We start from the raw sequence: 14,834 nt of genomic DNA on the forward strand, positions 1-14,834 counted from the left end.
TGAAATTGACTGAATTGCAAAGCAGATCAAGCCGATCATTTCAGTTCATATGGGAACAATAACAGATGACTTGTATCTCTCATTCTGTTGTCTTTCCTCCTCCTCAGCTGATTGTATTGGGTTATCCAGCTGATGTTTTCAACAGCTGTTTCACTGACATATGCACTGCACTTTGTAATGAATTCCTCACATTTATGGAGGAATTTGGCTTTGCTCGGGTAGCTGTTTCTGCTGTCCTGTGAATGGAATACTCCTTTTAGCTAATCCACAAGCTTTGAGTGGTTACCTCAAATATCAGTAAAAGAGTCAGTTTCTTAATGTCATTCACTTTGGCATAGGCTATCCCCAAAAAGCAATAGGTAACCAACTTTAAACTACATCATTACAGAGATTTATATCATTTATCTTGTAGTGACCTGATTCTACAGAGGAACATCTGTGGCAGTTTATGATGGCCTATGGTAAGGCCATTACTGGTGCTTTTGAACTTTTTGTCAATTTTGAATACATCCATTGCCAGCTATATCCCATGTGCTTTGGCACAGCTATGAGCTTTGCATCCCTAGAACATGTGCTGAAAGGTAAGAATGCTGCAGGAGGAATAACGCCCACTGAAGGCCAATTTACATTGGATCAATATTACTGAATTAACCATTCAAAAGTTTGGAGAAGGAAGGCAGAGTTATTGTCCAGTAAAATTTCTGTTACATCAAATCATTCAACAAGGCTTTTTTGGATGCTGACTAGGTTGTATGCTTGGTTTTTACAAATATTGTTCAGTAACCTGGAAAGACATTGCAAAGTGCTGATATGCATACCTCCTAACTGGTACCAAGGAAAGTTTCACTGTCCTGATTATTCAAAGGTCATGAGTCTGAGTACAGGCATGTGGCCTACCACATTTGGATGGGATATTGGGCCCAACAAGCTAATTATATCTCATCAAAATACCCTTGGAGTACCGATTCTCAAGACTGTGTATCCCTCACCAGGGACAGGTATTTTTTCATCTATTTATACAGAAGTTTTAGTCACTCTTTTTACCTTAAGAAACTATGTCTCAGTCCTCAAAGTCCAAAGCATCAACACTCAAGCTCAAACCTTCTGTTCATTAGTAAGGTTACTGCAAAATTGTATAGATATGACTTGCATTATTGCTTGTGGCCATGATTTCCTTGATCCTTAACAAACCCGTTTTAGAATCTTGATATTACTGTAAATTGCCCAATTAAGATATTTGCAACCCATTAGTCATGACAGATCGGTGATATTGTTCTCTTTTGGTCCTTCATCATCTTCTCTGTTTGACATCTGACACAATATATCAGTGGGGTCCTGACTGAGCGCCTCTATAACCAATGTGGTTTAACTGAAACAGTCCTTGAATGCTTCACTTCTTATCTTTTGGAACACTCCTAGAAGGCAGTTTCTGGAACACATTTTTCTTCATGGCATCTTTTAATCCCAAGTGTCAAAGGCCTGCATTGTGGCTCTGCTGCTCTTTACTTATTTTATTTCTTAATTTTTCCAAAAACAGAAAAACCACTACCAATTGTAGACTTTTAGGTCCCAACAAACAAAGAAGTCCAAAACTGTATAAAGCCAAAACCGACCCAAAATAAGCTGTGGATTCCAGTATTCCAGTATAAAAATCTTTAATGTAGAAAAGGCCTCATAAAATCACATCGACATAAACGCTTTCATAGGCTTATATCCCACTTCATCAGATGCTACTGAAAACCATAAAGCCACTTATATAGCTTGATTCAAACTAGTTGCATGACAAAAAAATCAGCTGACATAAAACTTTTCTAAATCAAACATTTAAAGCTGCAGTATACAATACCCCGTAATGAAACATCTCTATGCTTCTATACTACAATAAATAAATATAAAAGAGGTCTCTTTCTCAACATTGGCTTTAAAGGGACATGGTCATTCAGACCATGCCCACTGTCTGCCCTCAACTTAACTATCCATCTTGCTTCAAGGGTTGCATGACGTACATCACCTCCTATTACATTCTCATATATTCTTCCTATAATAAGAAACATAAAGGTATGTTCTGTGTCTGTATCATATACATATTTAGACAATGCACTAATTCTATCTTTCCTACTTATGTGGTACATGTGTTCCCTCATTCGATCCTTTAAGGGTCTGTCGGTCTTCCCTATGTAAAATCTCTTACATTTTTGACACCATGCAAGATAAACTACATGCTTGGTGTCACAAGTGGCATATACATTAAACTTGTACATCTGTCTATCATCTGGATGCAAGAACCCTGAACTTGTGTCTATCATATTGCAAAATTTACAATGTCCACACAGAACTGTGCCTATCTGTCCTGAGCCTTCAGATCTACTCCTGGGATAGCACAACTGTCTTTTAAGTGATAGGTTATTCCTAAATGAAAATCTAGGCTCTGGATCTACAATAGTGCTTAAAATTTTATCTGATGTCAAAATCCCCTAGTTCTTCCTAATAATATCCATATATTTATTCACATCAGTGGAATAGCATAAAGGTACCCTTAGAGTCCTGACACCATTACTGCTTCTTATTGCTTCTTTTCATTTAGAAAAATAAGGTTTTGCTGCTGTATCCCTCAGCATGGCTACATCATTCAAATTGCCTGAAATCATTTTTTCATCATACCCCGTCTAAAAAAAAAAACATTCAAACGCACCTTAAAGTCAGAGTCTCTGACGTTTAGTCTTGAGGCTCTGAAAGCCTGTTTTTTTCACAACGTTTTTAAAGATGTAAGGGGGATGCATACTATCATGCAACAGGAGGTGATTAACATAACAGGATTTCCTATGCTGTTTATTATACATCCTATTATGTTAATCTATGCATACTGTAGTATCCAAAAAATCCATAGTTTTATCTGAGTACATATAGGTGAATTTCAAGAACATCATACTCTGATTCACATAACTTATGAATTCTAACAACTCAACAATGGTCCCACCCCACACAATAAAAAGATCATCCAGAAATCTTTTAAAAAACCAAATGTGTTCACTGAATGGACCTTGTATCACATGCTCTGATTCCCAGTTCACCATGACTACATTGGCATAGCTATAAGCACAAGATGTCCCCATAGCTAAGCCATTGTTTTGCAGATAAAGATCTCTCTCAAAAAGAAATACTTTGTCATATAGAACTATTTCCAACAGTTCCCTTAAAAGTCTAATCCAACTTTCAATTGTGTGTGAATATACTCTCAAAAACTTTTCAACACTGTCAGTACCTATATGGTTGGGTATCACCGTGAACAGTGACACCACATCCATAATAACAAGTGTGTGATTCTTCCCAGCTTCCAAGTCTGACATAAAGTCAAAAAGATCTCATAGGAAATGTTCAGTGTCTCTCAGTACTTGTCTTATGTTATTCAGAATGGGTCTCAGGGTCTTGTCAATATATATCGAGACAGACTGTGCACCATCCCCTACCCGACACAACTGGTCTTATCGGCAGATATTGTTTTTGTGTATCTTAGGTAGTCCTTGTATGCAAGGAATAACAGGATGTTGTGTGACAAAGTAATCATACAGCTCTTTTGAAATAGCCATGCTGTGCAGAAAAACATCTAAACACCTATTTACTTGTAGAACCATATTTTCCACTTACAAATGACTAATTCCACTATAAAACATCTCATCTGATAACATAGTATTCATTGTGTGTTTATACCATTCTGTGTCCATAATTACTATTGGCTCACCTTTATCTGCAGGCCGTATCACTAAATCAGTGTTATTCTGTAACTTTACTAAAGCATCGTGCTCTGTTTTACTAAGGTTGTATCGTTTGGCCCTATTCTCATTATCCTTATTTAAACGATAAACATCTTGCACACACACAGATTCAAAAGCATGTATCAAGAAATTCAACGGAGGAACAAACAAACTAGGCTTTTTAAAAATAGTCTGTAATGTCTCATTACCATTAAACATCATTTTGAGAGTTAAATCTCTAGAAAATGTTTTGATATCAAATCTGACATCTGTGACATTAGAATACTTGCTAGGTATAAAAGACAGTCCTTTCCGAAGCACATTCAATTCATCTGTAGATAGCTCATGATGTGATAAATTCCAAATTAAGTTTTGTTGTGAAAAAATGCCTTCTTGGAGTTGCCCGACCCAGTTGTCTGTCCTTCAAACTTCCTCTTGTGTCGGCTCCAACTCCTTCCTCTTGTATGCTGCTCTGTACTCATTTCCCTTATGGGTAAAGGGAAACAAAGTTTGTGTTGGAATAAAGGGTAGACATAATCCACTCTCTGTTGTGGAGCACCATGCTCACTTGCTTCAAAGGAATTATGAACTTGCGCCATGACAGGAAATGTTTTTGGTCTAGCTCCTGCTGAATTCTCTCTCTCCTTTTGCTGTAACTCTGCAGTTTGTGCAGTATATCCCCAGAGTAACTGGGGAGCCACCTGCTGTTTCCTGTGATGAAGAAACACCTGTTCGCAAATCAATAACACCCTCTCTGTCCGTGGACTCGCTCGCAACTCTGTGCAATAAAGCCTCATGCACTTTAACGGTGATATTGTTCTCTCTGGGTCCTTCATCATCTTCTCTGTTTGACATCTGACACAATATATCAGTGGGGTCCTGACTGAGGACCTCTATAACCAATGTGGTTTAACTGAAACAGTCCTTGAATGCTTCACTTCTTATCTTTTGGAACACTCTTAGAAGGTGGTTTTTGCTACAGATTTTTCTTCATGGCATCTTTTAATCCCAAGTGTCAAAGGCCTGCATTGTGGCTCTGCTGCTCTTTACTTATTTTATTTCTTAATTTATGCTTTGATACCTTGGTAAGTGAACTGCCATGAAGACTCCTTTCAGCTATAACACAGGTCACTGGGGCAAGGACAGTTATAAATAAAGAATAGATTACATACAAAAATATTACATAAGGTACATTGCAGACATTTGCATTATTTCAATGAAATATATGCTGCAAAAGAAAATTTACTTTATTTCTAAGGAGAATGTGGCTGCCTTTATCTTTACTGTCTTAGAAGACTGTTTGAATGACACCCTAAACCAAATGGCTTTTAACTGTGTGGAATGTAGCTCTGATTTCCCCATCTGTGTGTGTGAGTGTGAGTGTGTGTGTGTGTGTGTGTGTGTGTGTGTGTGTGTGTGTGTGTGTGTGTGTGCGCGTGCGTGCGTGCATGCGTGTGTGTGTGTGTGTGTGTGTGTGTCTTAGTATTATTATCATTATTTTATTATTATATGTAAATTAGTTGAATGACTATTTTGTCTAAAGACAGCTCACCCAGCCAAAATGTTTGAAATCCAGTTTCACTGAAACATGATACAATAAAAAGCATAAAGGGAAACCTTTTCAAAAATGGAGCTTTTGCAGGGGGCAAACCCCCTACAACCCCCACATCTCCTTACTTAAACATACTAATTCCACAGTCACATAACAGTGCAAAAAACTGAAAAATGCAATAACTTACACAGGAAATCACAGCCAAACCACAAATATAAATCACATCAGCAGTGATTTTGCATAGGTACCCACAAGTACCTGCAAAAAATCTTCATACACTTGTATATGTTCCTAATTTTGTATTACACAACTATATGCAGCTATGCAACATTCAATAAAACTGAATTTCACCCAAATTGTCATTCGACTAGACTGACTTTCAACCATTTATTTAGATCATTTGGCAACAGATGAAATTATCATTCAGCCAAATGAATGGAACCCATATATGTATAGGTGTATGTATATGCATATGTATGCATATATAAATAGTTTCAAATAGAATGGTTGCTTTAATGAGGTAGATGTCATTTTATACTATCCAGAGATGATTCTTGCTCATTTAATACAGACAATTTTATGATTAAGTGGTATATAAAAGAGAAAACTGTAGCTGCCCTCTCATCAAGGATATAACATTGCTGTAGATTATTCTGGGAAGACCTGAACATCTGCCTGTGAAGGAATCCATATGAAAGATACTCTACAGAGAGTATCTGTATACTGTGGACTATTTTGGAAGTAACTGTTGCCCTGTGTGTTGGTACTGTGCGAATACTGGAAATAGGTACCTTGCATGTTTTTTTTTCCCTTTTGCTCAGAAAGATATTTTGATGCACTTAGTAATGTATGGAAGAGTCTGCACCACTCCTTTTGTTTTATCATATAATAAAACTACACATTTTTGATAATCCTTGGAGGCTTGGTACATTAATATACCTTGTGCGCATCTGTGCATGTAATGAGGTGTGAGGGACTGTGCATGCCTATATGGCACAGATATTACCGCATAACCAGGGTGCTGTGAGACGTCAGCCCAAAGGACAAGTGCCTTAAAAACCCTGGGCAAACAGTAAATCAGTACCATACACATCCACATGTACCTGACTGCACTTATAAAAACAGCCATTTATGTTTTTTTACAATTTAAATTTTTTATTTAATAGTTCATGCATGATAACCATATGTTCTGCAATATACAGTAATGCGAAATAGTTCTTCCACCCATTTAAACTAATAGATTCCTGTACAGGTTTATATCTTTTTAAATTAATGGAATTTTGGTAAGACATTTTCAGGATAGACCTTTCTATCAAGCTTCTGTGTTCTGTTGTACAGTTTCATTTATAAATACATGTCAATGCTACAACAGCAGTCCTTTGTGTACTGTTAACTTTCTCAGGCAATAAACATTTTGGAGTTAGCCTAATATCATCATAAAATCATTCAGTTTCAGTATAGCATGAAATTCATTTGTGTGACACATTCACAATAAGAACAGATTTATGAGTCATAGTATAATTGGTGCAAGAAACAGTATATATATATATATATATATATATATATATATATATATATAAAATTTGGAACTAAGCAGCAGTTTAACCTTAGACTTATAGACAGATACTTTCAGTAGATTGGCACGTCAATGGCATTATTGGATTGCAGTCTCACATGATGGCAGTTAGAGTATAGTCCAACTATAAAACAGAGTTTGCCTTGCACTTTTCTTCATTCTATTTTGCTGTCCAGGAAAAGAAAAATGAGACTGCAGAAGTCAGAAAGAATGCAACAAAAATATTGTTTAACATTAATGATGAGGTGCATGCCAAAAAGAGAGGTGGCAAAGGCTAAGGATAAGGCGTATGAAGAGTTGTATGAAAGGTTGGACACTAAGGAGGGAGAAAAGGACCTGTGCCGATTGGCTAGACAGAGGGACCGAGCTAGTAAAGAAGTGCAGCAGGTAAGGGTGATAAAGGATAATGAGGGAAATGTACTCACAAGCGAGGAGAGTGTGTTGAGCAGATGGAAAGAGTACTTTAAGGGGCTGATGAATGAAGAGAATGAGAGGGACAGAAGGTTGGATGATGTGCGGATAGTGAATCATGAAGTGCAGTGGATTAGCAAGGAGGAAGTAAGGACAGCTATGAAGAGGATGAAGAACGGAAAGGCTGTTGGTCCAGATGACATACCTGTGGAAGCATGGAGGTGTTTAGGTGAAATGGCAGTGGAGATTTTAACCAGATTGTTTAAGGAAATCTTGAAAAGTGAGAGGATTCCTGAGTAATAGAGAAAAAGTGTTTCGGTACCGATTTTTAAGAATAAGGGTGATGTGCAGAGCTGTAGTAACTACCGAGGTATTAAATTGATCAGTCACAGCATGAAGTTATGGGAAAGAGTAGTGGAAGCTAGGTTAAGAAGGGAGGTGATGATTAGTGATCAGCAGCATGGTTTCATGCCAGGAAAGAGCACTACAGATGCAATGTTTGTTCTGAGAGTGTTGATGGAGAGGTACAGAGAAGGTCAGAAGGAGTTGCATTGTGTCTTTGTGGACTTAGAGAAAGCATATGCCAGGGTGCCGAGAGAGGAGTTGTGGTACTGTATGAGGAAGTTGTGAGTGTCAGAGAAGTATGTAAGAGTGGTACAGGATATGTAGAAGGGTAGTGTGACAGCGGTGAGGTCTGCAGTGGGAGTGACAGATGTGTTTAAGGTGGAGGTGGGATTACATCAAGGCCTTTCTTATTTGCAATGGTGATGGACAAGTTGACAGATGAGATCAGGCAGGAGTCCCCGTGGACTATGATGTTTGCAGATGACATTGTGATCTGCAGTGAGAGTAAAGAACAGGTGGAGGAGACCCTGGAGAGGTGGAGATGTGCTCTAGAGAGAAGATGAATGAAGGTCAGCAGGACTAAGTCAGAATATATGTGTGTGAATGAAAGGGAGGATAGAGGAATGGTGAGGATACAGGGAGTAGAGGTGGCAAAGGTGATGAGTTTAAATACTTGGGATCAACAGTTCAGAGTAATGTTGAGTGTGGAAGAGAGGTGAAGAAGAGAGTACAGGAAGGATGGAGTGGGTGGAGAAGAATGTCGGGAGTGATTTGTGACAGACGAGTACCAGTAAGAGTGAAAGGGAAGGTCTACACGAGGGTAGTGAGACCAGCTATGTTATATGGGTTGGAGACGGCATTGACAAAAAGGCAGGAGTCAGAGCTGGATGTGGCAGAGTTAAAGATGTTAAGATTTGCACTGGGTCTGACGAGGATGGGCAGGATTAGGAATAAGTATATTAGAGGGTCAGCCCAGGTTGGAAGGTTTGGAGACAAAGCCAGAGAGACAAGATTATGTTGGTTTGGACATGTGCTGAGGAGGGATGCAGAGTATATTGGGAAAAAGATGCTAAGGATAAAGCTGCCAGGTAACAGGAAAAGAGGAAGGCCTAAGCTAAGGTTCATGGATGTGGTGAGAGAGGACATGCAGGTGGTTGGTGTGACAGAGCAAGCTGCAGAGGACAGGAAGAAATGGAAACAGATGATCCGCTGTGGCGACCCGTAATAGGAGCAGCTGAAAGAAGTAGAAGATTAATGAGCTGTAATTATTATTTGGCTTATCTTTCTCTTCTTTCTGATTCTGTCTTGACAAAGAGAAAGAAAAATGTTTTAAGTATTTTTCTTATTGCTGTATTTGTATTATTTTTTTAGTTTGTTTATTTACTTATTTGATTATCTTTCTGTTATGTGGTTTTTGTTTTGTTTTTTTTTTCTCATTTGAACTGTGAAAAAATATTTCTGCTAAACAAGTAAGGCAAAATATTGCTTTAGTTGTTAGGTTTAGATTTTTTTCCCTCACGTTTAAACTCACTGTGATTTAGAATTACATGCTTTTGCTATTTAGCCTGCATAAAACAGTACTGTCAGGTGAATGAGTCCTGATGAAGAGACTTAATGTATCAGTAGCAGAATACTTTGCAAACATGTACACAGTTTTTCCAGGTAGCACAGCCCCAAAATTATTCTCAGGATTATTCATTTTGGTGACAATTCCAAGAACCAAAAGGCACATATATGTAGGCAATACACTGGATTAGCTGATTGAATACTTAATGCAGCCTCAGAAATTTTACAAACATTTAGACTATTTTCCAGATCCCGCAGTCTCAAAACTATTTACAACGGCAATCATTTTGGTGGCAACATCCAAGAGTAAAAAACACATAAACAGTAATTCTGCCATCATTTTTCTTAAGAATGTTTAGCTGATGGTATACCTGTTGCCTTAAGTTAATTGGATTTCTGTTGAAATTCTTATGTGTGTTTTATTTGAATTTTAATATACATTTATTTTTGTTACATTATACTTTAGTGTGCTCTGTCTATAAATGTACCTCTTAGTTCAACCAATTCCTCATAGAGACATTCTGCTGTGTGTGTGTGTGTGTGTGTGTGTGTGTGTGTGTGTGTGTGTGTGTGTGTGTGTGTGTATGTGTGTGTGTGTGTGTGTGTGTGTGTGTGTGTGTGTGTGTGTGTGTGTGTGTGTGTGTGTGTGTGTGTGTTTGTCTATCTGTGAAAGTGTGTGTCTGTCTGTGTGCGTGTGCGTGCGTGCGCGCAGACGCGCACTTAATGTGACTCCTAGGTTGACGTGACTGACTTTCTGTCTTCTGTTGCTATGTTGACTACTGATCTTTTCTTCACGTTATTCCATTCCTGCCCTTCTTATGCTACTTCATTTCCAGTTCCAATAGGACCAACAATTTCTCTCCTCCAGTCATTTTGGAGTGTATTAGAATATATGCTAACTTATTCAATAAAACTCATTTTATTTTTCTCCTGAGCTTGTAATGCTTTAAATAATATGTTCCTATATAACCTTTTGTTGTATAATACCATTCACTGTATTTGTCCTTATATTACTATAATTTCTTTCCTTAATAATAATTAGTTATTCTTGCCTTAGAAGCCTTCCATAGGCAGGTATGAATAGCAGTGCTCTATATAAAACGAACAGATGACAAAATTAGGACATATCAGTACCAATTTTTTAAACTCCAAAAAAAGAAAATACTTCTTAATAAACACCGTGCGGCAACATTTACAAAAAATTACAGCTTGCAAAGGGATGTATTATCATAAAATATTAAATGTCTTTGGTCTTTTTTCCATCTCATACCACTAAATATGAGGCAGTCTATGCTTAGCATATTAGGCACTAGATAATTACAAATTTAGGCTATTATTGCTTGAAATTATAGGCAGCACCAGACACGTATGTGCCTTTAATGTCATTTATAAAATTCAAAGGTTCAGTACTATTTAGAGATGGAGTTTCATTTCCATATTACTGGCTAGATACTGGAATAACCTTCTGGTTCCCATCAGAGGTTCAGGATCTTTATTCATATTCAAGAAATCCCATACTTTATGGGTAGCCCCTTTTGAATCTGTGCTCTAATTTAGCCATTTTAACCTTAACACAAGGTTAGCACCAAAGTAGGAAACTAGGAAACAGCAAATATGCCCCTCAGCCCGACACTGTAAACAGACATTTGAATATCCATTCTCTGAAAATCAAATATCCATCTTTCCCTAGATAAAAATGAGTAGGGTAACATTTTTTTCATTTTTCACTCTGAAACCATCCTTATTTTTAGTTTCCATACACCCATCCAGAAACCCTCGCTATCATATCACACATCAGCATTCTGTTTAATCCGGAATAATATGCTGTAAATGAACAATTTGCTCATTAATGAATGGATTTTAGGCAAATGAGACAGATCAAAAAGATTTTCCCATGAGATATCACAAACAGGAACCCTATGAATTTTACGCCATAATATAGGTCAGACAGCACACCAGCACTGTTACTGTATGCCAATAAATCTGACAGTGTGATTGATGGTGAACTGCTTAAGCTTTGAATCTATTACAGCTGTTTACTGTACAATTCCAATGAAGCTTGTGAAATGTAATTTGTACTTTTTTTTTTCAAGAGCAAACTGCTGTATGCTGCTTCTGTATGATCATGAACTACAAGACAGAATGGCTAAGCTCAGTCAGTTTCACTTGCTTGTTAAAACCTCTTTGAGCACTCATGGAAGGAGTGCAGTTTTTTTAAATCTAGAGCAAAATGTTGCATGAGGCCCTACTGTAAGCATTTTAAAATGCTGAATGCTACTTCCCATGATCGTGAACCAGCTCAGGTAAAATAATTTTCAGTGTTTTTTCTAGAAATCTTGATAGCTCTTGTGAAAGCAGTGTTCCTGACATTTTCTCAAAAGAAAAATGCTGCATGTTGTTTCTCTGTGATCCTTGGAAGCATGTGCAATTAGATTCAGTTTGTTAATAGTAGTTCTGGCAGTATTTTTATTAAGACAAAATGGTTGTATGCTGTCTTCCTGTGATCATTTCTTGGAGTATTTTTGCTCCACTTCTCCTTCTGACCATCCAGTTTTCCCTTCTAAGCACACTACTCTCCCATTCACTTTACTTTATTACAAAATAAGAAACCAGTAAGCAGGTTCATTCCTCAAAAAGGAAGCTTCTTCAGACTTGCAACTCTATGCAGACCTTGTACAACTGAACAACAGTAACTCTGCAATATAGGGAAACATCAAATAACCAAATGAAAACATGCAACACTTACAGACGGCTAGCTGCACTTTAAAGTACCTAAACAAGTAACAGTAAGCAGATAAATGAATCTAGGAGTGGGAGGTTGGAATAATGGTTAACGTATTTATCTTACAGACACACCTCTGGATTCTCACCTTTGGGAATATTGGCTTGTCTTAAAAAAGCTCTCTAGGGTCATTAGCCTAGCAATTGTCTATGACCCTATAATATGTGCAGTTAAACTGTGCTAGTAGACATTGCTGTGCACTGAAATATATGCACAGAAGCACAAGACACAATTCACAGACTGACTTTACCTTACACTGAATAATCTTGCAAGAATGAGAAATATGAATTCAGATTAATATATCTCCGTATAAAGCATTTTTTGTCCCAGCTAAGCTGTGTGTGTTACTACATCCCTTATATGGACAATAACAAGCACCACAAATATCTAAGTCACCAATTACTTGCAGCTTCCCTACTATGGTGTCCACTGTCCACATATCTGTTTTGCTTCCTAAAAGAGAGGTAAAGGAGCATGATGGGAAGCTGAAAAAGAGGATGAAAAAGTCCACATCAAACAAAAGGGCAACTTTTTTGCAGGTATAGAGTCCCATTTTTTGATAGACATAAAAAGAGAGAAGGTAAAAGAGAACATATGATAGAAAAGTATGATGTAGTGTGAAGGGGCTGCTAGACAAATGCAGAAAAGCACAAACAGATGCAAAAGTATGTATAATAGGATAGGAAAGCATGGAATCAGCACAGACAGCTAGAGGACAGACAAACGGTGATACAGAGGATTAGACAATGCCAAAGTATGAGGTGCAATGCAGGAGTAAGGATGTACACATGGCTGAGGATAGGGTGGAGCGTGGGCAGGTAATATGTCTCTCATCCTGACCAGAAAGGTATTTCAGGATCTATTACAACTTGAAGTCTCAGTGTGGTTGGTGGTATGGGTTATATCTTTCCCTGGTGGCCCAAGAATAGGGATCAGATCATCAAGTAGATCTGCAATCCACTTCATGACACTGTCCACTCAGGCTTTAGATCTTCTCAATGCTGTCTTCACTGCAGCCTCCAGCATGTGCTCCAGCTGTAACTGAGCCACTTCAAGCAATACAAATAGATTGCCTACAACTGAGGAGACAGTCTCCCTCAGATAAGACAATCCCAGTCTTATCATCCTCATGTACATCAGTCATGACCTCAAGAGGGACACAAATGAGGGCGGCATCTGTGGAGCAAAGCATCTGTAGTTGCAGTAAGGAGACAGAATAGGAAGGTTGAGAGAAGTAAATCAATCATTATATAAGACAGAATAATTTAATAGACATGTTAGTCCCTGTGAGGGGAACTAATCATAGCTGTATGCAAGCCTCTCCTGCCTCCTATAGAAAGTAAAATTAATTTCATTGTGCTGTGCTCATACAGAAGGACAAGGAGAAACAGAAAGGGCACACCAAAAAAATAAATAAATAAATGGGTTAACTGCAAGATGAGATGCTAGAACAAAAGATTCAACCCTTTAAGTATTCTCCTTAGCAGCATACCATGCAAGAAAGAAATATGTTTGAAAAAGAAAATAGGAACAAAGTTGTATAGATGGAAAAATTTAATAAAACACTATGAAACATAAAATAAAATACAGTAAGAGTGACAGAGATAATTACACTAGGGCAAAAGCTAGGAAATATTAGGAATATTAGAGAGAATAGGGAATTGTATTGGATATTGAACTTGCAAGGGATAAGGGCCTAAATGGTAAGATCTCTTTAAGACCTAACCTGAAACAGAGAAGACCTTTTTGCCCTGAATGATGTTTTAATTAATTAATTAATTAATTAATTAATTAATTAATTAATTAATTGAGAAGTTTTATTGGTTGTAGGAATGTATTTATTGTGCAGGCACTGTATATTTTGTATGGTCTGAAGAAGCAGTCTTTGCAAAAGCGCATACCGTGTTTTATTTTTATGTTTCACAGTGTTTTATTAAATTTTTCCACCTATGCAACGTTGTTCCTATTTCTTTTTCATATATTTTCTTATTGGGCATTGAGCTGGTATGCTCCATCGGTTTTACTACGTAAAGAAATGTGTTTGCCCTGCACATATATTGAGATACATAAACAGAATATGACACAGGTACATGTGTGAACACACCAGACAGTTTGCAGTCACTGTGCCATGGTCCAGCATGATCCACCCTAGGTGAAATCCCTGCAGAAATCCATGGAAAATCTAATAGCCAGATCACATGCAGTACCACCATCACTACCTCCACCTGCCATGAAAGATCCTGAAAACAGCACATCTAATTCTAGGATTAGCCTGACAAATACATAATGGTAACAACAGTTCTGAACTTCAACAAGTAAAAGGAAAACAAAAAATACAAAAAAAAAGAAAAAAAAATTACTTGTTATACCGTTAAATGCATTTCTGGCCAGCCTCTGCTTCCCATGCATGGAGCTCATCAGGCTTCTTACTCAGCAGGTCATCAAAATGATGCCTGCACTGTTCACTCTTCCTGATGTTGCCTGTGTTGTTGTTATTCTTTCGGCTTTTCCCAGTTAGGGGTTGCCACAGTGGAATTCCGGTCCGCTAATGATTGGCAGTAGATTTTTACGTGCCAAGTTGCCGGCTCTGACACACAACCTTCAATGAAGGTACGCCCATTCATGCACGTCTCCACACAGAAGATGCTCTGTGTCATCGTAGCAGGTATCAACTTTTTTATGCATCATAAGAGAGAGCCAGGAGGCAGTTCCTCAAATGTCTGTGAAGGATATAAAGCAGTACCTTGTGCTCCTTCACGCACTATGCAGACACTTTCCATCAGGCACTATTAGAAACGGCCACTTTTCCAAATCTCTTCTGAACATGGTGTCATTTTCATGAAGAACAAG

Source organism: Protopterus annectens, chromosome 6.part0 (assembly GCF_019279795.1).
Source record: "Protopterus annectens isolate FY-2018-M chromosome 6.part0, PAN1.0, whole genome shotgun sequence".
NCBI classification, from domain to species: Eukaryota; Metazoa; Chordata; order Ceratodontiformes; family Protopteridae; genus Protopterus; species Protopterus annectens.